Source organism: Anabrus simplex, chromosome 10 (assembly GCF_040414725.1).
Source record: "Anabrus simplex isolate iqAnaSimp1 chromosome 10, ASM4041472v1, whole genome shotgun sequence".
NCBI classification, from domain to species: Eukaryota; Metazoa; Arthropoda; class Insecta; order Orthoptera; family Tettigoniidae; genus Anabrus; species Anabrus simplex.
This window is the reverse complement of record NC_090274.1, coordinates 119,763,822-119,788,412: the sequence shown is the minus strand read 5'-3', so window position 1 is coordinate 119,788,412 and position 24,591 is coordinate 119,763,822.

Genomic DNA, 24,591 nt, shown 5'->3' with positions numbered 1-24,591 from the left:
TGTTGCTATGGGTTTGTTAGTACATTTTTATGGTTAGAAAGGCAGGGACATGGTCATTTCCCATTGAAGGCAGCATGGTGATGTCACACTTCATTCATAGGTTAGAGCTGGGGATCAGAAATTCAGGGCTCGTATTTGATGTAGGGCGGGTTGGGGATGGAAAGAGTAAGTATATCATGTAATAGTTTATCGTAAATGGCTCGTTGTGATGTGTATATGAAGTATTCTTAAAATCTGTGATCGTGATGTAAATACTGTATTTACGATCAGTATTTCCTAAAAATTTCTGAGGTGCGGATAGCCAAAGCTATATAAAATGTAGCTAAAGCCATTAATTGATTTCCAATAGTGATTTCTATTTTTAAGTTTTCAGATAGATATTATTCCTTTAAAGAATGATAATGTTGTTCTGAAGGGATGGATTTATGAGTACCAATTGCTACCCCTCCGTGACATCTATTGGGCAGCAGTCACTTGACCTTTAAAAACACACATCAATGTAATAAACATTCATTTACTACAACAGCGGACTAGGATCAAGGAGAAATAACGCACACTGCACTTACGTTCCAGAGAAGTTCCGTCGAAGTGAGTCTGGAAAATCAATTGCGCCGCTAGCTGGATCTGATACAGAACGTCTGGACGTTGGAATGGGACAATATTCTGGAGCTCCATAGTGATGATTTTCAGAATGGTCTCAGTGGAAGTAGGGGATGAGTGGGAGGGGAGGATGGGGCAGGAATGTCAAATGGTGTGATATGTAACACTTTTTCCAGGAGAGTGGGACAATGTTGATGTTTACCCTCACATTTAGCTGAGAAAGGTGGATGACCTTCACTGAAAATGTTGCATTTGAGTGATCCCTTTCTCGTGCACGCACTTGAGGTGTGTTGACCACTACAAATCGCACATACATTTTGAAGAAAGCAGTAGTAGGATGATCATAGAATTGGAAGCGATCGCAGTGTCTGTGCTGTGGTCAAGATATCCAAGAGACCTCCACATCATGTCGCTTCACGTAGATCAGGAAACCATCCCTCAGAAGCTGGTTCATTGTTTCCATAATCCGGGACAGTATACGCATCAGCTACTACTCAATGTCCGTATTGAATTGTGATCACTTATATCTTAATGGTCCACATTTCCGATACTATATAGTCTATACACGTTCCTTAATATAGGATTGAATAGGTGGACCGTTAAAAGAGAAGCTCAATTGTAATAGTGATACTGATCAAGAGTCGAATCTCATGATGAACCGATTCTCTTTAAAAAGATTATATCAATCCCAGTTTGCTAAGTGAATATGAGTGTAGTTTTTGTTGTAGTTTCTGGGGTTCAAATCTGTATCTCAGAACTCAGAGATTCAGCGTTTTTTCTTAATGGAGGAGGTGAGGAAGGCATTTATTTTGATCTGAATGGATGGAGTATAAATTTTAACAGCAATTCATTTAGGTCTATTCGATAAAGGTATAAGTTTGATTGTCTGTTAAGAGGTTCTAGAGATAAATCTGAGGTTTACTCAGTTTTGTAACAGAAACGAGTACAGAGTAGGAAGAGGTCATACGCTATTCTGTCCATAAGGAGGAGGTCAAGCGCTACTTAGTCTTTGAGGAGAAGGAAGAGTCACATTACAGTGGCGTTATGTTAACCAGCTAGCTATGAAAATGTGAAACTACTTTAAAACAATATTCATAACTGCGGATTCAAACTTACCATCTCTCGGGCGGATATTCTTGGCTATAGGATCTAAAAACATGTAGCAAACTCGCTCCGTGGAGGAGGAAAGCACGCCGAATCCGGTTTGCAAATATACTGATGCAGCATTGAGCGTTGCGACTCGAAAGTTCTCCTAAAGTTCTTTGTAATCCTACCCTGCATAGTGAAGTCATTATAACATTATCAATCGGATCTACTGATTCTTTTGAATTCATGCTAATTTTTCATCATCATTTTATTTAGATTCTTGTCAATGAATATTTATTGAAGTTTTAATTGTTTTATTTTTTTGCACCTCGTACCAATAGGGTCTGGTTACCAAGCGGGCTGGCCCCTTAAACCAGAATTATGATCATCATCATTGATCTAGTCGGTGACCGTGTTTAGTCCGACTATGTGAGGAAAACCATTGGTTTTCATTGCTTGTGAGTAGTACTGTAATCTGTGGAACACCATTGGTCTGTGTTACCTGTGAATGGTATCACATGCCATGTGTCTATATTACCTGTGATTAGTACAACCATATGAGGAAAATATGGTTCTGCTTTACCATTAATTAATACTATTGCAAGGTTCAGTGACATGGATTTAGGACCCTTTTGGACAACAAGCATTTTCTCTGAAAATAAGCCATTGTGTGTTGGATCCACTGATTGTCTTTGATTCATGGCCATTTTGTCATTGTCATATGTTTTAGATTTTATTTCACAAAACCAACAACAACAACAATTCCTTTAATTGCAAGTGTTGAAAACTTGATAATCATAGCAATTCTAATTGTAGAAAGTTCAAACAAACATTTATTATCGCCGCAAATTTATAAGGGAAAAATAACCTTTCGTATCTATATTTTTGCTTCTCATTTATCTAAATGGTGTAAGCAACACAAGTGCCCTCGGTACAATGGACCCTACACCTTGTTGGTTTGTAAAAACAAACAATTCCCAATGATATAATTGTTAGAAAGTCTGCAATTGTGCCACCCACTAAAATATTTAGTTAAGTACAGCTTGTGTAGCGGTGAAGAACAATTCAGGGGAGGTTGTACTACTACTTAAAGATTGTTTGGACTGGGAGAGTCATTTGTCCTTAGTGTCTTGTAGTTTTTTTTGCTAGAGGCTTTACGTCGCGCCGACACAGATAGGTCTTATGGCGACGATGGGATAGGAAAGGCCTAGGAGTTGGAAGGAAGCGGCCGTGGCCTTAATTAAGGTACAGCCCCAGCATTTGCCTGGTATGAAAATGGGAAACCACGGAAGACCATTTTCAGGGCTGCCGATAGTGGGATTCGAACCTACTATCTCCCGGATGCAAGCTCACAGCCGCGCGGCTCTACGCGCACGGCCAACCCGCCCGGTGTAGTTTTGTTACAAAGCTTGGCATTTGTACTAAGATTTGATGGCTACCTATATTTGGTATAGGCAATACTGATGAATAGCCTGGATGATCCACATGCAAAATTGTTTTCTTCTCTAATGTGTCAGATTATACATTGATGTTGAACTGTGCAATTGTGAATACAACCACAACCTGACAGAAAATTGATTGTTCCAGTTGGTATATTGCTCGCGATGTCATTTTAAGTGTTAGGATATTTAAGCAGCGTTCTGCTACTTATATCTTGCTAAGAGCTGAAGTCTGCTATGAAATTTTGTCTTCTAGTACCTTGCATAAGAAAGGTTATCTCACCTTGTTAGTTGACCAAATTTGGTTGGGGGTTGTCAGTCACCATCTCTGAGTTTTGTGTTAAGAATTGCGCCACGGTTTGGTGTGCCAGGGGTATAATTCATGATTCTCTTCACACAAAATTGCAAAGGTTTTGGAAGCTTGAAGGTCTCCATCAACCATTTTTTTAGTCCTGAAGAAAGGGCATGTGAAGAACACGGGTAATTCTACCAGGCTTAATGGCAAATTTCCTATTCGTCCTGAAAGCCACCTGTAGCTCATCCTAAGCATAATGCTGTTAAAATGGATGAACACATTGAAAATACGTTTGCTAGAATTCCAGATTTTAAACAGCTGTATTTAATTTTCATGCGTGAATACTGTGAAAAGGGACACACGGAAAATGTACCCCTTGTGACTTCTAACTCATTATGCTTTCATATGCCCCATCATTGTGTGCTAGTCCGACTCCGTATCTAAATGGTTAGCCTGCTGACCTTTGGTCACAGGGGTCCCGGGTTCGATTCCCGGCAGGGTTGGGAATTTTAACCACCCTTGTTTTATTTCTCTGGCACTAGAGCTGGGTGTATGTGTCGTCGTCGTCATCATTTTATCCTCATCATGACGCGCAGGTCGCCACCTGGCGAGCCGAACATATCCTCGGTCGGACACTCGCGGCACTAAAAGCCATACGCCATTTCATTTCATTTTGTGCTCAAAGATTTTAGCATCACAACTAAGCCAAGAGTTGAATTTGACAGATGTTGTGAATATTGAAATAGGATAGCTTTGAACTCTTTGTAAATGGCTGACCCTGAAATTTAGCCTTACTTCCTGTCTTTTGTTTTAAGGTTCATAAGTTATATTGTTACTCATTCAGCTGATATTCCTAAGATACTCAAATTTGTGTTAATACATCCTCACCATGGCATGAATCTTCTGATGAAGAGATCAAGGACTACCACCTTACTACTGTTACAAGTTCTGCCCCATTTGTTGCTCTGAGATTTCTGGTTCAACTTGCTGACGAACACGCAGAATCTCACCCTACTGCATATTCTTATTTTTACGCTGATGTGTTGACAGGTTGAAATTTCTGAGGAACTTTAGTCTCTTCCCGGCTTTAGAGTACACAAGTGTGTCACAGAAATTGGACGTCCAATTGTCCAGAAAACCTGGCCAATGTCCCTGTAGATGATAGGGAAATCTTGTCAACAAGTAACCTCACTAAGGATGAAGCTATTAAAGAATTAGGTGTTATTTGGCATCCTAAATGTGATGAGTCTCATTTAAAATAAAGTTGCAGAATGCACGTAAGGAAATCACTAAGTGAAGCATTCTCACAATAATTGCTCCCATATAGGACCCTCTTGAATTGTTTGGATGTGCTGTGCTAAAGTCCAAACTTATCATATATTCTATTTGCAATTGGAAATTATATGGGCTTATGAGTTAGAGCCTTCATCTGATATTATTGAGATTTGTTCTGCTACGTAATGTGATAAGAAGCAATCATGGTACATATATTGTGTTTACTTCAGTTTATTGTATTTGATTTTGTTATCTTAATCATAATATGTAATAACTTTTTTCTGTTTTCAAGATTTGTGAACGTTGCATTATTGAATGGAGGTCCAGAGGGTACATGTAACAGTCGGTGCAAGGTATTGAAAGAAGGAAGTGAGCTAAAGTGCATTTTGCCCACTCATAATGAATGCAACTTACACATGTTGTCTGACTCTGTTCCCATTAGCCAACGGGCTCTCCGTTGTAATGAATGTGGTTCTAACTTTTCTCGTAAGTCGTATCTTCGGCGTCATATGCTCACACATATTGAGCAGCGTCCGTTTTCCTGTAAACAATGTGGTAAGAAATGTTCTCAGAAGAGGGTACTTGCGCGTCATCTGTTTACACATACCGATCAGCGTCCACACTCATGCGAGCAATGTCGTAAGACGTTTGCAGTGAAGTGGCTTCTTAGGCGCCACCATGTCATACATAGTGGGCAGCGACCGCACTGTTGTAATCAATGTGGTATGAAGTTTTCTGACAAGTCTAGTCTTCGAAAACACCTTCTCACACATACAGATGAGCGTGCACATTCTTGTAGTCACTGTCATAAGAAGTTTGCCCGAAAGTCGCATCTCCGGAGTCACCTCTATACACATTTTTGTCGCCAATGTGGTGTGAAGTTTTCTCAGAAGTCGTATCTTCGGGAACACCGGCTTACTCATGCCCGTGATTATTCATGTGATCAGTGTGGTGATACATTCTGTCATTCATCAGGCCTTGTGAAACACCTGTGCACACACAGCGATCAGCGGCCGTATTCCTGTCCTGAGTGTGGTTCTAAGTTTACTCGAAAGTGCGATCTTCGTGAACACCTTGTTAGACATACCGGTGAGCGTCCACATTCCTGCCAGCAATGTGGTAAGAAGTTTTCTCAGAAGTCAAGTCTTCGTCGGCACCTGCAACTACATTCCAAGTGATGAATGTGGTAGAAATTTTTTTGAGAAGTCGTATCTTCGGCAATACCTACGTATGCATTGTGGTGAGCGTCCAGCAACACATCCGTATGCATACTAAACAGAGTCCATGTTCTGTTAATGACTCTGCGAAGAATTTTTCAGTAGAAGGGATTTCTTCGACAAGAGACATTGACCCATACTGGGGAGAGTCAACATTAATATAATCAATGCGATACTTAGCAAGTCCACTCTGCGAGACACAAGTTGTATTTCAGCTCATCGACTGTGTTGAGAACGATGTGTGTAAAAGTTTTGGTCTATAGTATGAGTTGAATGTGCACTTGCTTATGTATATATTACTTGCGTGAAAAAAGAAAGGGTGGTTAGACACGTCCACATCAATGTGTTCAATGGGGTAATATTTCAACCGAATTGAATATTCTACAACACATTTTAGCACCGGGCGAGTTGGCCGTGTGGTTAGGGGCGCGCAGCTGTGTGCTTGCATTCGGGATATAGTGGGTTCAAATCCCACTGTCGGCAGCCCTGTGCATGTTTTTCCGTTGTTTCCCATTTTCACACCAGGCAAATGATGGGGCTGAACCCTAATTAAGGCTACGGCTTTTTCCTTCCAACTCCTAGCCTTTTCCTATCCCATCGTCGCCATAAGACCTATCCGTGTCGGTGCGACGTAAACCAATAGCAAAAAGATACATTTGTGCGATTAATGGATAGCGTCCACATTTTCGTATTGGATGTGGTAAGAAATTTCTTAAGGAGTGCAAACGGGATATACAATATCTTACACACACACACAGTGTAATATATGTGATGAACTAATGAAATCATTGATAACCATTTCCATATGAGTAAAATAATCAAAAAATACTTTAGCGCCTTACGCTGGTCGCCATTTGTAATATAATGGTATTAATTTACCATTACAATATTATTAAAATAAAATCAAATATGAATAAAATAATCACCTCACGCATGGGCGTCAAATGAAATCTACCTGAATAAATTATTAACATAATTAAAATAAAATAAATTGATAAAATAATATCTCGAAATGTGCGCATTATAAGCGCCTGAGTTCACCAGAATGGATCCCTCGAATTTTAATAGAGCATGGTAATACCTTCTCTCCCAGGGTGTGTACATAAGGCTGTGTACTGGTACATCATCTTCAGGTCTTCTGAAAACGAATTAATAGGTAGGGACTTCAGCCAGCTTCATCAATAACTCAACTGATTCTAAAATAATTAACTATATTCTGACAAATACCGTGATGGGTACCTCACCAACACTCCAAAATATACATAAAATACACTCACAATATAACGTTGGAAGACTCCATATTTACACAATAAGCAACAACAAAAAAGATAGGTAACCAGACGCGAGGACCAAGCATTGAACAAAGCACATATGTAGATAAGTACCCTTCACTGTCTGTGTATGAACACAACTTGCATATTCTCATTATTGGCAGTTGTTATATCACACTGATACTGTGTTCACTGACTTCTTTTGCTAATGGCTTTACATCGCACCGACACACATAGGTCTTATGGCGACGATTTCACTGACCTTAACACTTTGTTTAAAGATACATCACTCGAGCATCACACGCTATTTGTTCCATAACATAAATGGTGGAAATTCTGAAATACAGCACCCCATACCACTCACCGACATATAATACAAAGCTGCCTTAAATGGCACAATACCAGGTGCCTAAGCAATCCACAGTTACTGGTTATTACCATACTTCACAAACACTAAAACCAGGTTCCTACGAGTTACGTCTCCTGTCCTCCGCTGTTTAAAGTCAAGTTTTCTCCACCAAAGTTTGAAGTCCAGGCCATTATGTAGCCAAGGCCTGTATGCTTCTCGCCGTTTGATCACATGCCTATATAGACCTCTTACATGATACGTCTAGATTGATCCTGGCAATCCAATCACGTGTAGAATATCTTGTCAAGACCACGCCCCGAAACTCTTCCGGATCTCATTGCATCAACAAGGCCACCTCATCATACTCAGGGCTATTTACATGACTCAGCAATACTTTCCGACTACAATATCAACAAGGTCACCTCATCGGACTCTGTGATTTTCGCATGACTCATACAAATTTCCGAGATGTAATTAGAACTGTTTCCCATCCGTTTGTACAAAACAGATTACTCGTATCACATGTGGATGTGGATGTGGTAAACGGTTTCGTACTTAATGAACAACTGCTTAAAGACATTTTAGAGCCTCCGTACTCTAGTGGTGAGCGTTTCCCCTGATATCTCGTCTTCAAACACACCTGCCCAACGCATATTGCTAGGCAGTTACAAATTTGTGAAGAATGTGTCAGTAAGTAATTCAAGATATCTAATTTTCGAACGCACAGGGTCACTTATAAGGGGAAACGTTCACACTGGTGTAACCAATGAGCATAAAAGTTTTAGAGAAGAGGCAATTTGGAAAACATCCGGTGAGTCATCTCAAGCAACAGTCACAATGTTGATTATCAATTTGATGGTAAATTTTCTCAAGCGCTCAATAAAACTACATATGCTGACTTGTGGTGTGAAACGGGGACGCGCTTCTGAAGAATTTGGTGGAACCTCCCTCACTCCTGTAACGAGTGTGGTAATTTTTGTAAATACCTCACTCAGTCTCCAGAATAGATGCTTCTGTTTTATAAGTGCGGTAGTGGTCTTCGTACAAGTTTCATCTTAACAAGAACTCACCCGCTAACACTGCAGAACGATCAAGCCATTTTCATAAATGAATTAAAAACGTTTTCCCGCATGACTAATTTACGGACAAACCCGTGTAGCTCACGTTAGTAAGCATCTACATTGATGTTATGTTTGTCGTTTGTTCTTTTTGTAAGTACATTCGTAAAGAACACAAATTTTGACCATATCGGTAACGTCCATGTTGTTATATGGTACTTTTACACGTTATTTTCTGGAATTCTTACATTTAGAGAAGCTTTTATAGTACGGCTACACCCTTGTATTCAGCGTGCAGATATGTTTATGTCTGAAGTCTGATCTTGTTTGATTATCAAACCCTGACCCAGATTATGTGATAACCAGAAATATTTAATCCAACAGCTTTACATAATTGTTCTGATACCTGGCCCGAATGTTAATGTTACGATGAACGCCCATCCATAGCGATGTATACAATAGTAATTTTTCAGTGGTAAAATCGTCGATGTTTCCAGTCCACTAACGCACTCTTCTCATGTATACAGTGCCATGTTTTTCTAACAGGTCTTTCCTTAAAAAACAGCCGGGATGTGTGGCTAAGTAACATTATTGTTATTATTACATAACAGTCGTATCTCTCTCTGGAGAAGTGTCGTGGAAATTTGCTGTGCTTGAAAGTTTGTTTGCCCAATAAGTTCCCCTTAGTGCCCTTCTATATACTTACTGTGGAGTATGGCTGTTCAGATGTTTGATTTGTAGAAATATCTTTAAAAGTGTAAGTGCACTATTATAGCACCAATTATTAAGTTTTCTGACGTCTATTAAATGTGTAGTCACCTGTATTGTTTGTAATTGTGATGTACAATATCATGAAGGGCAGCACGATGGGCACAAGCAGGTAATTCTCGTTTAAAATGTTATGTTTGAAACGACATAAGAGGAGTAAATACCCCCGTACTGCAGTAGATGAGAATTTCAAATATTAGAAATTTGGATTTCATGTGCATAAGAGCAAGACAAATGCGATGGCAACTTGAGATAAATGAGCAATAGAAATTACACACAAGGATATGATTATTTACTTGCCACTAGTCGTACACAATTCATGTATACTACCAGTTACCGCGGACAGACATTTTAAATGTAATATCATGTCACATAAAATTTACATCATTACATCTGTAATTGATGGTAACTTAAAATATCAGGAGGTAAATTGTAATTCTCAAAGTTATCCAACTTAATTTCCATTTTGTATTTGTTTATAAAGAAGTAAATCAGGATATGTGGTGCAATGGCTATTGAATCTTTTATTACCTCCTAACTGTTTCATAATTTTTTATTTCCCAAGTAGTGTTACATTAATTTTATAATCTCGAATAATTTTGTCGTTGACAATTATTTTTATATTTCAATTCCATATAACATTGTGTTAGATTTCTACCGCCCTTTTTCTTCATGATACCCTGCTTAGCTTTCTGATTACGTGCATGATGAGGAATGTAGCTGTTAATAGTAAGCTTTCTTACTGTAGTGCTAAGGGTTTCTGTCATACCTTAGTTTTTCTGGGTAGCTTTCCTTTGGGGAAGAGCTTAAATTAGGTTTCAATACTTCAGTCTTAAAATATTAGTGTGTTTCTGAGTTTCCTTCCACTGAAGTTACATTTTCTGCTTGATCATCATGGAATGTTTGGTTCGGTTAATGTTACCTTGTTGATAGTTGACGCCTGAGACGTTTTTGATCAGGCAATGAATACTCTATGACAACATATAAATAACTTTTTCCATATTAGTTATAATATTTTCTAAACTACAGTAATTTCTAGTCGACTAAACATAAAGCAAATACGTCTCTACACTCGCGATTACTAATATTTACTACGCATTAAATAATACTCACTTAGACAATCCATCAACCATAGGAGGACATGCATTAAACCAATTATATACTAGGTAATTAGGAAACTTAAAATCGCCACAATGAATCATAAGTGATTGATATTTACAGATTTATGTAGACGACAGTGTGCGGTTACCATTCTCCTATATAAAATAATAATAATTAGTACTTACCTCGTACCTATTTGGTGATGAACATGGGCCTCGTAGTGTCTTTCATTGGCGATTAGTGTTTCATGGCGATAATATTAACTTTAGGGACGTTCATGGGTCCGTTTGTGATATCAACCACCATACTTGCGAGGCTTTATTTTTGATGGGTAGGAAAATGCGTCACTGCCACATAAAACATTGGGCTATTTAGTAATTGATCACTTACACTTATGGTACACTTTTACAGCGAGACCCTTGATCTCAAGAGCTCCAGCTTTGAGAACATACCAGCTAGTGCTCGGTGTGCTAAGTTGCCTCAGTGGAATTAGTCCGTCCACTCTTAAGCAGATATTAGATAACACCTAATGGTTAGCTGGGGCCGATTACCTTAAATGTTAAGACCCTTTAAATAACAAGTATCATCACCATCATGGTCTTAGTTCGTACAATCGTAAGTACATATTCCTTAGTACAAATTTTATAAGCTTGTCTAATTCAGCGCCCACATTAACGGTTGCAATTCTTATTGAATCTATTTATAAATCCACTGTTACCACCTCTAGGTTTCCATATTAATTACTGGATCCTATTCTCTAACCGCTCTGAACGAAGAGTAAAATGTACAACTCACAAAGAGCTCCGACTTCTCGACAGGCGACACGCACTTCTAGAAAAAACTCTGGATACAAGAAAGGGGAAGCATCGCACCCTCATGTTTTGAAGTCACGGTCCCCTCAACAGACACTAATAAACACTTCTTTCTGAGGGCAGCCGACTTCCTGTTATTGGTTCGCTGTAATTTCCTAGCTTCTACCACGATGATAAATTAAAGCATGATTGGGCTTGGTTACATTATTCGATTGCCCAGTACGAAAGAGTTACAAATCAAAATCTATGCTTTTCAGGATAAGAGTATTTGCGGTTTACATCATTGCCTCTCAAAAATTGACGTGTTTCACAATTTTTATGAAAATTGGTGTGTACGCGAATATTACGCGGTTGTTATAATGTAGAAAAGAGTTATAACTCATATGGCTAGCCTTTTTAGTTAAGTAAAGCGACGAATTCGAGAACAGTGAATTCACCAGCTGTGGTGTTGTTACAATTTCCTAGGTAGTAGATGCTAAACTTTGACAGAAAAATCTCAAAAATTCGTTTTTTGAGTTGTTACTCTTTCGTTCTCAGCCACCGTAATTGTATCTTGGCTGTTTTGCCTTTTTATTTTGCCCATATCTGGTGCCCGTGCTGGATAGAAATCAGTTGGGTGGGTTTTCCAACATTGAAGCATCTCATATTTTCCCCCTCACAATTCACAATTGTATTTCCCCGAACAAATTGAACAAGCTTTGGTTATTAAATTTCTGTGACGGTCTCGCTTGCGCGTTTCTCTCTCACACAGTTGCGGGCCCTGCTTTTGTACCTCGCTTGAGAAACGGAGCCTTCCCTCGTTGTGGGCTACTGGTTCACGGACTGGTAAACGAAATCGGCACGATAAAATCACTCCGTATTAAGTCCTTGGATCGTTGTCTGGTAGGGTTCAATAAATTCAATAAACTTCTATAAACCTGACGTAATTTTCTCTTGGTGAATAACGAAATTTGCTCTTTGCTTCCATCCAATTTTAATGTCGCTTATTAGTAAGGGCATCCATATTGAATTGTCCGCGTGGCGTGGGGCTCTGATACAACGATGCGAGATACCACCTCATCGTATAGTTACAAGATGAGGCACTTGGTTTGAAGCCAAGTTGTAATAGGCAGAACATATCAGTTAAATCTCACAAGTTGTTTACTGGATGCTGGATATGCAGCTGCCATTGCAATCATACAATAGCTGAGTTCAATCCCAGCGTATCAGTAATACATGGAAACGTATGCATGTTTGTTGTGGAAATATGATGGACAAATTTAAAGATGACATGAAAGATGAAACGAAAGTATTAAAATGTAAGAAAATTTCGGAGAGTATTCATCATCCTGCTCAGCCTGTACTTACTACATGAGGCAATTGAGTTAAAGCTGTCTTGTATTAGGCAGAACATTACAGTAAAATCACGCAAACCATTTATTCATTAACTTTTGAATATCCAGTTGCCTTTACAAAGGTACAACGCATGAGTTCAGAAAATTTGTATGACAAAGATCGATTATGTATATTTGCCATAACCTATAATCCGACTGGAATCGTCTGGAGTTATAATGAACATAATTGAGATAGCAGTGAAAAAGTAACACGACACCGGATATGAACATATTTTGAAGTGTTGTACAATGTGGTCCGTGAAGTGACTAACTCTTAAATTACGGTAATGGACCTTTCACTTTCATAAATTTAATTTGTCTTGATGTTAACACATCAGATTTCCTTTGATAACATACCTACGTACGTACTTATAAATCGTAATTCTTCACTATGATGGAGACGATTACAATGGCACAGCTATGAATTCGAGGACCGTGTGTACGAGGACCTTAAGAATGAAATATAAGTGTACTTTATGGAGATATTTCTCCTACTTGCAAATCTTCTGGAGGACACTCCCGAGTTCACTACGCTCATCATAGAACACCCAAGTCTCAGTTAACCTGGAATGTTCAGGCATGCTGTCAAGTGATGATTAGCAGAGGACGAGTAATTGAACCTTCGATATTTTGCAGTGAAGTTATGAAGGTATCTACCATGTATGTATTAAGCTTTACTATTTAGTTTCGGGTAACTTTGGGTTGTTGATTATCAATCCATCACTGCGAGTTAATACGTGTTTTAATTAAAACATTTCAGGAGGCAACAAAACAGATCACTCGATCCCACTATAACAGCCAAAACTGCAATGAGAAAATGAATAAACGTAGTTAGTGTGACGTAAAGCCAATGATATTATTAAATTATTTTACTCGGACAAATTGTAGTTGGCTCCGGGGCCATGAGTTGAGACACCAAGCCTGCGAACATAACAGATCATATCCTAACAGTTGGCGAATCTACCCATAAATATAAACTTTATTCCTGCAATCTTGTGCGAGGAGGTTTGATTACCCGGAAGAACGTATGATTCATCATTTCTCTCATATAGGATTTTGTGTTAAGTTTCAGTGCCGTGTTTAACATTCAAGCTGACAACTACTGGAAATGTAGTCAGATGTCAGAGGAAAGAACATGAGAGTTTCAGTGAGAATGGATAAAATGAACACTCGTTCTTTTCATCTTGGATTTTGGGATAAAAACCTGCCACTGCATGTTTCATACGGCTACTTTGCATTTATGGTGTGACCAGCTTTTACACTGAGAAATAAGTATGCAATTATTGCTGTCTGGAAAGCAATTCCCAGCGTGATCATTTCCTTGTATCCTAGAATTTTAAGTCTTGTTTCCAATTTGTTGGTATTCGTTATTACATTATTCCCTTTCCAACAGTAATTGATGCAATTTCATTTATTTATATATTTGGGTAAATGCCTCCTCGGAAAAGAAGGCCTGATAGTATCGCTGTCCACAAGAGCTTTCCTCCAGTCGTGATGTATATACATAATGTGTCTATTTTTAAAATAATTAAACTAGCGTTCAAACTTTTTTGATTTGCAAATTGTAATTTCGGCCCTGTTTCAGCATGCACCTCCACAGTGAGTAATACCTTTTTTGATCGATAAACTTCTTCATGAAGAGATATTTACTTCTTTGCAGACAGCACGATTGTGTAAACACGCTAATACAGTAAGTTGTGTGATGCAGGTTATAGTGTGTGTGTTTCAAACTGAATACAGTCCGCAAACAGCAAGAGAGTTCATTCTGTAAACGTAATCGGTTATTCAGCTTGTTTATCAAGACGTGGAGACCTTGTCTCCCTCTATCCTGTTTCTACGCCTGTAGCCACCACGTTCTATTTTATTATATTGTACTTTGTTGGCTTTGAGAAATGACATACTTGAATTAATGTGGATTTTAAAAACATTCATATTTCGGACAAGCACACGACGGCAGGTCTCTCAAACCAACTGACTCAGTTTGGCACTGCTGCTCGGCTATTTTACTCCCCCATCATATCTGTCACGTTCAGTCTTATCAAACTTGCATCTTTGCTACATGCACAGATCAACCGATGTGGTCTTTTTGATCATTAATGTTAGTCTGCCCTGCAGCACCGATGATAATGTGCTGACACTATATTGAAATCTGCAAACAAACGAACGTCCGCTGCCCCTTCATAGTAAGTGGTTCGATAATAAAGAAATGTATGATTATTACTTTGTCCAGAACTATGAGGGAATGGATAGCTTTAGGGAATGTAGGGAGTAAGTTTACCTACTATCAATAATAATAATAATAATAATAATAATAATAATAATACACTGGCGGAAAACATTTCCAAACACAATGAAGTTAGGAATGTAGCATACGGAAATGTTGGCAATATATTTGTCAAGGTAACATATTAAATTGATTTTAGGTACAAGACTATATGTTAATATCCGCGCGAGAAAAGTCATCGCAAATATGCAATGTTGGTCCATTAATAATTGGTGTAATCGCCTGAAACGTGAATGCAGGCATGCAAATGTGCATGCATTGTGTCGTACAGGTGCTGGGTGTCAGCTTTTGGGTTGGAGTTCCATGCCTTTTGAACTTGGTCGATCAATTCAGGGATGGTTATTGCCGGTTGTGGGTGACACTGAAGTTGTCGTCAAGTCATGTCCCATACGTGCTCGATTGGGGGCAGATGGGTGGATCCAGCGGCCAAGGCAACACCTCGACACCTTGTAGAGCACGTTGGGTTACAACAGCAGCCTGGCGGCGTGCATTATCCTGTTGAAAACATCCTAGGGAATGCAGTTCACGAGCGCCAGCACAACGAGTCGAATCACGATACGGACGGACGTAAAGTCCTCCCCACGTAAGGCCATACACTATGGGTGCAACCTTACCCTTTCTCCCCTGTAATGTTAAGGTAGTGATTTATAGTTACTTTTCTTGCTGTTGGGTATTTTGCTGTTATTTTTCAGTGTCGGTAACCATACAGTTTAGGGACCCTACTTGTCGATACTACGACTTACATTTACCGTTAATCTGGCACGTTGGCAACGTTCAATCACTGTTCTAGTTTGAATTGCTTATTGCCAATGTTTTACTGTTAAATTCACTAGTGATACATTTACGAGTACAGTACACTGACTTAGCAAATGTCATGGGATAGTCATCTAATAGCGTGGGGGGCCTCGTCTGGCTCCGCGAACTGCAGTGAGACGCCGTGGAAGTGAGTCGACAAGTCCCTGGTAGTCCTGTGGACGCAGCTGACACCAAATCGTTTGCAGAGCGGCCGCCAATGCTGTTCTGTTCGTGGGTGCAGGATCCATGGCACGGAGCCTGCGTTCCAGGACATCCCAGATGTGCTCGATAGGGTTCATATCGAGGCTCATGGGTGGCCATGGTAGTCGTTGGACCTCCGCTGCATGTTCCTGGAACCATTCCCGGTCGAGGTGTGAGCGATGTGGCGGCGCGTTATCATCTTGAAACACCGCAGATTCGTCTGGGCGCTGGAAGGCCACAAAAGAGTGGGGATGTCTCCGAGCAGCTCAACATACCGCGTACCATTCAAAGTCTCTTCCAGAACAACTAGGGGGTCATTCCATACCAGGAAGATGAACCCCAGACCATAACAGAGACACCAGCGCCCTGGACCACACCATCGAGGCAGGCGGGATCCATCGCTTCATGGGGTCTGCGCCATACAAGGTGCCTCCGATCGGCATGGTGCAGTTGAAATCGTGATTCGTCCGACCATATCACGTTACGCCATTGCTCCAGTGTCCATCCCTGGTGACTGCCGACAAATGCGCGTCCATGTGCCCAATGACGTTGGGTTAACAGTGGCACCCGTATGCGGCGCCGGCTCCCATACCCCATAGAACGCATGTTCCTACGGATTGTCCACTGGGAGACGTGTCTAGCACAGCCTGTGTTGAACTGAGCCGTGATTTGTTGCACGGTTTCCCGTCTGTCACTATTGACAATCCGTCTCAGATGTTGCCCGTCACGATCATCGAGGGTGGCTGGACGGCCGGTCGTTCATCTGTTGTGGACGGTGACACCCACATTCAACCATTCACGATGCATCCTGGACTCGGTAGATCGTGTGAAGCCAAATTCCCGCACCACTTCCGAAATCACACTTCGCATCCGTCGGGCACCTACCACCATACCCCGTTCGAACGGTGTCAGCTCACGACGACGTTCCATGTTACACCTGTCACATGCATATCCACTGCTCACAAGGTCTCCTATACAACTGCCCCTGGCACAGGGGGCGTATGGTGCGCAGACAACACACCTGCACATCAGTGCTCCGCTATCACATGACATTTGCTCAGTCAGTGTACAGTATATTTAAAGCATATTTTCTTTTTCTGTGGGATTGTAAATCTGTTTGTCTAATGCCAGGTAAGTCAAATAATTGTGATATGTTCGGATAATGCATTTTATAACATAGTTTGTGTGAAATGGTGAACACATCATTTTTTTAATTACGTTCCTATTTCGTCCCATGCATACGTACAGAATTTGATTGGGATGTCTAAGAAGTAAGAAAAATCTGCAAGAACACCTCCCAAAAGGACAAGAGTTTCACAATTAATTGGGGGTAAGTGTTTATTTAAATTACATTTTGTTTCTATGATAAGATTCTGACAGTGAGAATCATTTGACATTGAAAATATTTCGTTGTGAACCTAACCTAACCTAAACATGTCTTGTCTCGACGTCAATACGGTTTACAGACCCAGCCTTCGTGTATTGACATACTGCATATGTGTATGTAATATGTTTGCTCATATGTATTATCATAACGTGGTTTCGTTTCAGATTTCTATTCTGTTTACCAGGTAATATCTGCCACCTGGGTGACACTCCTAAAGGTAGATAGGTTGGTAGGTAGGTAGGTGCATTTTATCTTAGAGCTTGAGTCTGCAGTTAGGGCAGTGGCAGATTCCCTGACTGTTTCACTGCGTTCCATAAGTGGTTCTTGAATTTGACTTCTCCACTCTTAAGGGGTCTGTTGGTTATGAAAAAAGACCTGTAGTTATTCACTTTAGGGCAACGATTAACTTTAGAGATGCACTTCAATTAAACCAGTGTAAGTTCATGTAATATTACTGGATATTGGTATCAGCAAATTACTTGTATTCTAGGTCTATTTATTAGATTCATTCTGTATTGACAATATCCACCTGAACCAGTGTATATCTGACTATTGCACACCTTCTGAGCTTCCTATTTCTTAGTGCTTGATATAGTGTTCGTAGCATTTACATTTCTTCTAAAGTACTAAGCATTAGTGGTTATAGTAATATCATTAATACAAGTGATCATGGACTTATAGTCTAGATATACCATATTGATGTTAAATTACTCTATCAATATACTAGATACACTAATACATGATAAAAGTTAGCATAGAGTAGTGTAAGTAGCAATTCATTAACTTCATCCTCAGGTGACTGTTGCATTGTAATTGCTTTCACTTCAAATAAGACATCTTTTTCAATCATTCAACAGAAATAACAATTTTTGTTTGTTAATATCCCTGAAGAAGGTGGTTTCATATTTTTTTTCATGCTAAAACTCAAAATGTTTACAGGTACTGATTTGATATTTGCCACAAATTTGAGGAGAAGTCAAGATTATCATGATGCTAAGAACAGTGGTAAATCTCAGATGTGGGTGGAAACACAATTAATCGTAGGATTAAGAAATATAGGACCGTGTGCATTGTGATGGATAATGTAGCATATCTCTGTAAGCTTTTGGAGCACCAACTGACAATGAAATGGAGGAAGGATCAATTAGTGGTAATTATAATAGACTGAATATTTTCTGCTACTGAATTATATTTAAGGGTGTTACAGAATTTTATTTTTACTTTTCCTTTAATTTACAATTATGGGTGAGGCACAATTGGGGTGGCTTCACCACAAAACTCAACAAAAGATGAGCTGCAAAGGATGTGTCATATTAATCAAAGTCACATAATGAGGTACAGTAGCATCTAAACATAACTTTAAGTAGGCTAATTTTGTTTCATGTATGATTAACAATATTTCTCTTTCTTTAACCATGTATATTGTTCATGAAATTCTGCGCAATGAAGGCCATACTGTGAATGAGTGGAGGACGAAGAAGAAAGAAGAGAAGAAGTTGAGGAGTTAGCTGTACCGTTGTAAGAGCTATTTCATGAGATTGAGGGTTTTCCAACTTTGCTGGAAATTAATACATTTCTAATTGCCCTGTCCTTTCGGATATAACAGCGTTACATTTGAGAATTGTAGGGAAATGTTACCTTTTTTTGGTAAACACAGCTATTTTATGCTGGTACCCCAGTCAAAGTGTACAGTACGTGCACCTTTTAGTGATACATTCACACCCTAGTGCTGAATCGGTCGACCTCGGTTATCATCGAGATTCGTATTGGCAATCTTTGAAACACAAACTATGAATCGCTTATGCATCGCTATGCGACATCTGGCGTAAGCTTTACGTACTAGTACTGCTGTTGTTTACACAGCAAAGCCAAACTATAGAATTCATGCTAGGAACAAGATTGGCATCGAGAAATGTTTTATAATGTTAAGTAATGTATGTGTGACACAGTTGTTGGCGTAAGATAATAAATGTTTAGAAAATTCATATTGATCGTTCATACTATCGATTCTATTCAGATTTCGTTTCCATTCAGTTGGAAGTATAACCGGAACCGGGAGAGCTCTCTCCTTACTCTTCACCCCGTACAAAGTAATATCGCTAAGAGGTGCGCGGACTATACTACGCCTGGTTCTTATTAAATGTTATGGTACAGTTACAAAAAAATTAACTTTATTCCTTTCAGAATAACATTAAATCATGTTTCGTCCTCATTGGAGAAAACCTTCAGCCATTAAAGTTCAAAGAAAAGGAAAAAGAACCGGTCGAGTTGCCCCTGCGGTTAGGAGCGCGCAGCTGTGAGCTCGCATCTGGGAGATGATGTGGGTTCGAACCCCACTGTCGGCAGCCCTGAAGATGGTTTTCCGTGGTTTCCCATTTTCACACCAGGCAAATGCTGGGGCTGTAACTTGATTAAGGCCATGGACGCTTCCTTCCGATTCGTAGGCCTTTCCCGTCCCATCGTCGCCGTAAAGCAAAATAGGAAAAAAAGAAAAGAGAGCAAGGTATATTTAAACTTTGAGAGACACTTAATTTTCTAGGTATCTGGTCCTGTCTATTTGCTCTGATCAAAATTTATCACATTATTACGCATGCATCTAGTTTTTGTAGCATTTTCCTGGTATGAAAATGGGAAACCACTGAAAGTCACTTTCAGGGCTGCCGACATTGGGTTTCAAACCCACTATCTAGCAGATAGTGGATACTGGCCGTACTTAAGCAACTGCAGCTATCGAGCTCGGTGCGTCTAGAATGGTGGTGCTTGGATCACCCGATAGATAAATTTACAACTACACAGTCAATACCGTGTAACTATCCTGTTCCTTACCAACCTCTGTGCTCTTCTCGAATCGAATCACTACTGATCTTCGTTTAGGGCATTCGCCCTGGTGGCAGATTCCCTATCTGTAGTACAATTGCGGTCTTTTTTTCCAGTAGTCTCCCATGATGCACCCTGTCAAATGCTTTAGGCAGGTAAATCGCAATACAATCCATTTGACCTCCTGAATCCAAGATATCTGCTATATCTTGCTGGAATCCTACAAGTTGAGCTTCAGTGGAATAACCTTTCCTAAACCCGAACTGCCTTCTATCGAACCAGTTATAAATTTTACAAACATATCTGTTATAATCAGAAAGAATGCCTTCCCAAAGCTTACATGCAACACATATCAAACTTACTGGCCTGTAATTTTCAGCTTTATGTCTATCACCCTTTCCTTTATACACAAGTGCTACTATAACAACTCTCCATTCATTTGGTATAGCTCCTTCAAGCAAACAATGATCAAATAAGTATTTCAGATATGGTACTATACCGCAACCCACTGTCTTTAGTATATCTCCCAAAACCTTATCATTTCCAGCTGCTTTTCTAGTTTTCAACGTTTGTAAATATCATTGTTATCATGGGTAAATGTTATACTTCTTTAGTATTAGTCACCTCCTCTAAACCAATACACTCTATTCAAATAACACCATTATAAAAACATACAGCATACATAACACACATTCTACATGTATAAAAATGCATTGTGGTGTTAAATTGATATCTGTCGTTATCAATCAATTACCTGAAAATAAGTCATAAAATATGTGTTCAACACTTTTGCTGAAGGCTGTGGCTCCTATTAGATTGGGCTAATTTCAAAGGGGAACATTTCTTTGAAGTTTTGAAAGCTGAATGTTGGGCTTGGTTTCATAAAGTCATTAAAAATGACGGAGTATCATCGTTAGACTAGCATCAGCCTGGTTAGCCTGTGTGCCACCTTGAGTTGAACTGCATGGTGAAAGAAAGATGTACCATGTGCGTTTATCATGATTTAATGCCGTTCTGAAAGGAATTAATGTAATTTGATTCCCTCCAGATAATCCACTGCATGAACCATGACTTGCCGATACATTTCAGCAATATCTGCAGTGAAGGCAAAGGTATGCATTCTAAAACTTAGAATGACAGAGTAAAGATCAGCTTGTATTGTCGTTCCAACCATTAATATACGGTATCATTCTATGAAATATTGTTAGTTATTTTAGCAGATACAACCCTCGTTTTTGTAAGTGAGCTACTAAGCTTAAAAACTGGATGATGGGGTAGATAATAGCTTCCACCTTCATTCTCTGACCTTAACCATTTGCCCCATCGCCTCTTACTCATGAAGAAAGTTAGTACTCGTGCTTAAGTAAGGGCTATGTACCGAAACCCAGTTCTAGTTGAGTTAATCTTCATATAGCAAGTTTGAAGGAGTTTCCCAGAACCTCAGGTTTCTGCTTGAGGGGTAAGCGAACTATAAATCTACTGTAGCATCCCTAGTGGTATTCTCTGTAAAGTGCCTTTCTGTGGCTCTCTCTTCTCTTGTCATGACTCCAGAACTCTGTAGCTGGGTATCTAACCTATCCTGTGGCTTCAAGAAACATGTGATTTGAGTAAGACATTTCTCTTACCTCTGGTGCTAGTGTCCAGCAATAATCCATCCTAGTTCAGTGTCTTTAAGATTCGGACAATCTGGTGATCGAGTTCTGTGACCAAGTTTCAATAATGAAAAATGTTGTGCACCTATCAACAACTCACTGCTGGAAGAACTTGGGGTCAGCAAGCTTCAAGTCAGTGAGCAAGTTCCAATGGCCTTCATGGCTTGTACGGAGATGACTTTACTTACTCCATGGCTCTACGGTCCTTTAAGGACTTTGGCCTCCTTGACCACTTCTCTCCAGTCGTCCCGATCTTCAGCATGCCTACGCCACTTCCTGAATCCATCGGTCCTCTGATCAGACTCCACATCCTCCATCCATCTCATCTGGGGATGACCTTTCCTTCTGCCTCGAGGGTGCCCTGTCAGTGCCTTCCGTGGAAGTCTTCCCTTCTCCATCCGCTGCACATGCCCCAGCCATCCAGTTTATTCTCATTTTGACTGAAGTCACCAAGTCCAACTCCTTATACAATAATGCAGTTTCTTCATTTGTTCTGATTCTGTATAAATATCCCTCCTTCACTGGTCCAAATATCTTCCACAGTAATTTCCTTTCCCACACATTTAATCTCACGTCTGAGGCCTCAGTCAAAACCCATGCCTCACTCTCATACATAAGTACGGGTTTAATTGTTTCTTTGTAGAGAGTCAGTTTTAAAATTTTTACTTCCCAGAAGAGGGTACAGTGTTATGCAGGATCTGTTGGCAGCCTTAATACGATGTACAATATCTGTCTCAAGTTTATTTTCTGATGTTATTACTGTGCCTAGAGATACTGCTTTAAAGGTGTAATCATCCACTTGGAGTTTTTTGGTGTTCCATCCACTTCTAATCATTACCATATAGGCTATTTAGATTTAGCCTTACTTATCTCTAAACCCAAGGATCTAGCCGCATCTTTCAGCTCCCTTAAGGCAGTTGTAAGTGCCTCGTTACTCCTAGCAATTATCACCACACCATCTGCATAACCCAAAACTTGGATCAGTCTGTTATAAATATTACCACCCGGATTAGTAGTTATTGATCTTGCAGCTTTCTCCAGCACTATATTAAATAATACCGGTGATAAGGGATCTCCTTGCCTTAGGCCTTCATCGGTTCTGAAATATATTTACAGACTTCCCTGTACTTTTACCTGACTTCCGCTGTTCTCCAGGGTAATCTTAGTCAATTTTATTAACTTCTGTGGGAATTTAAAATACTTCATTGTTTCCAATAATATCGATCTCTTTACTTTGTCACAGGCTTGTTTAAAATATATAAAAATATGTCCTAGTCGAGCGTTGTATTTGTATGTCTTTTCCAGCGTCATTCCGTGGCGAAAATATGGTCCGTCGTCGATCTTCGAGGTCTGAAACGAGCTTGATACTCCCCTATAATTCTTTCTCCTCTACTACCAACTCTATTTGTTATGGCTGTAGAGAGGATTTCGTACTCTATACTCAGTAAAGATATACCTCGATTGATTGATTGATTGATTGATTCATTGATTGATTGATTCATTGATTGATTGATTGATTGATTTATTTATTGATTCATTCATTCATTTATTTATTTATTTATTTATTTATTTATTTATTTATTTATTTATTTATTTATTTATTTATTTATTTATTTATTTATTTATTTATTTATTTATTTATTTATTTATTTATTTATTTATTTATTTATTTATTTATTTATTTATTTATTTATTTATTTATTTATTTATTTATTTATTTATTTATTTATTTATTTATTTATTTATTTATTTATTTATTTATTTATTTATTTATTTATTTATTTATTTATTTATTTATTTATTTATTTATTTATTTATTTATTTATTTATTTATTTATTTATTTATTTATTTATTTATTTATTTATTTATTTATTTATTTATTTATTTATTTATTTATTTATTTATTTATTTATTTATTTATTTATTTATTTATTTATTTATTTATTTATTTATTTATTTATTTATTTATTTATTTATTTATTTATTTATTTATTTATTTATTTATTTATTTATTTATTTATTTATTTATTTATTTATTTATTTATTTATTTATTTATTTATTTATTTATTTATTTATTTATTTATTTATTTATTTATTTATTTATTTATTTATTTATTTATTTAGCGTATGGCCCATACAATCAAGTTGAGTTCAAATATAAATTATATACATATTTACATAACAAGAAAACAATGAACAAGGAAAGGCTCCCTACAACTGAATGTCAAGATCACTGATCCACTGTATTGCTTCTGGAGTTGCCTTCAGAAAATCCACTTTGCTGCCTGTGTATGCCCGCGTTTCACACTCTCTGACAATATGATGTATGGTTTGTCGTGCAACTCCACAGTCACACGCGGGTGTCAGCAACTTGTTCCATTTAAACAGCATGTCTCTGCATCTGCCATGGCCTGTTCTTATTCTGTTCAGAGCAGACCATGTTTTACGTGGTAGTTGGAATCCACTTGGAAGTTTGGCATTCGAGAACATACTGTGCAGGTGCGTCTCCGTTGCTGCTTCCCATCGTCTTTTCCACTCTGTACTTGGGTTGTAGCCTCTAGCAACCATGTCTAAGGCGTTGCGTAAAGTTGGATGGCGTGAACGTAATCTGTTTTGTTTGATAGTTCGTAGATCTTCATGTACAGGTAGATCGGCGTTCCTTAAGATTTTATTGAATTCCTTGATGAGAGCGGTGGATCTGCGTAAATCAGATGGCATTATTCCAGATAGAAGCGGGAGCCAATGAGTTGGTGTTGATCGAATTATGCCAGTTATTATACGCATAGTGGAATTCAATTCAGTATCAATG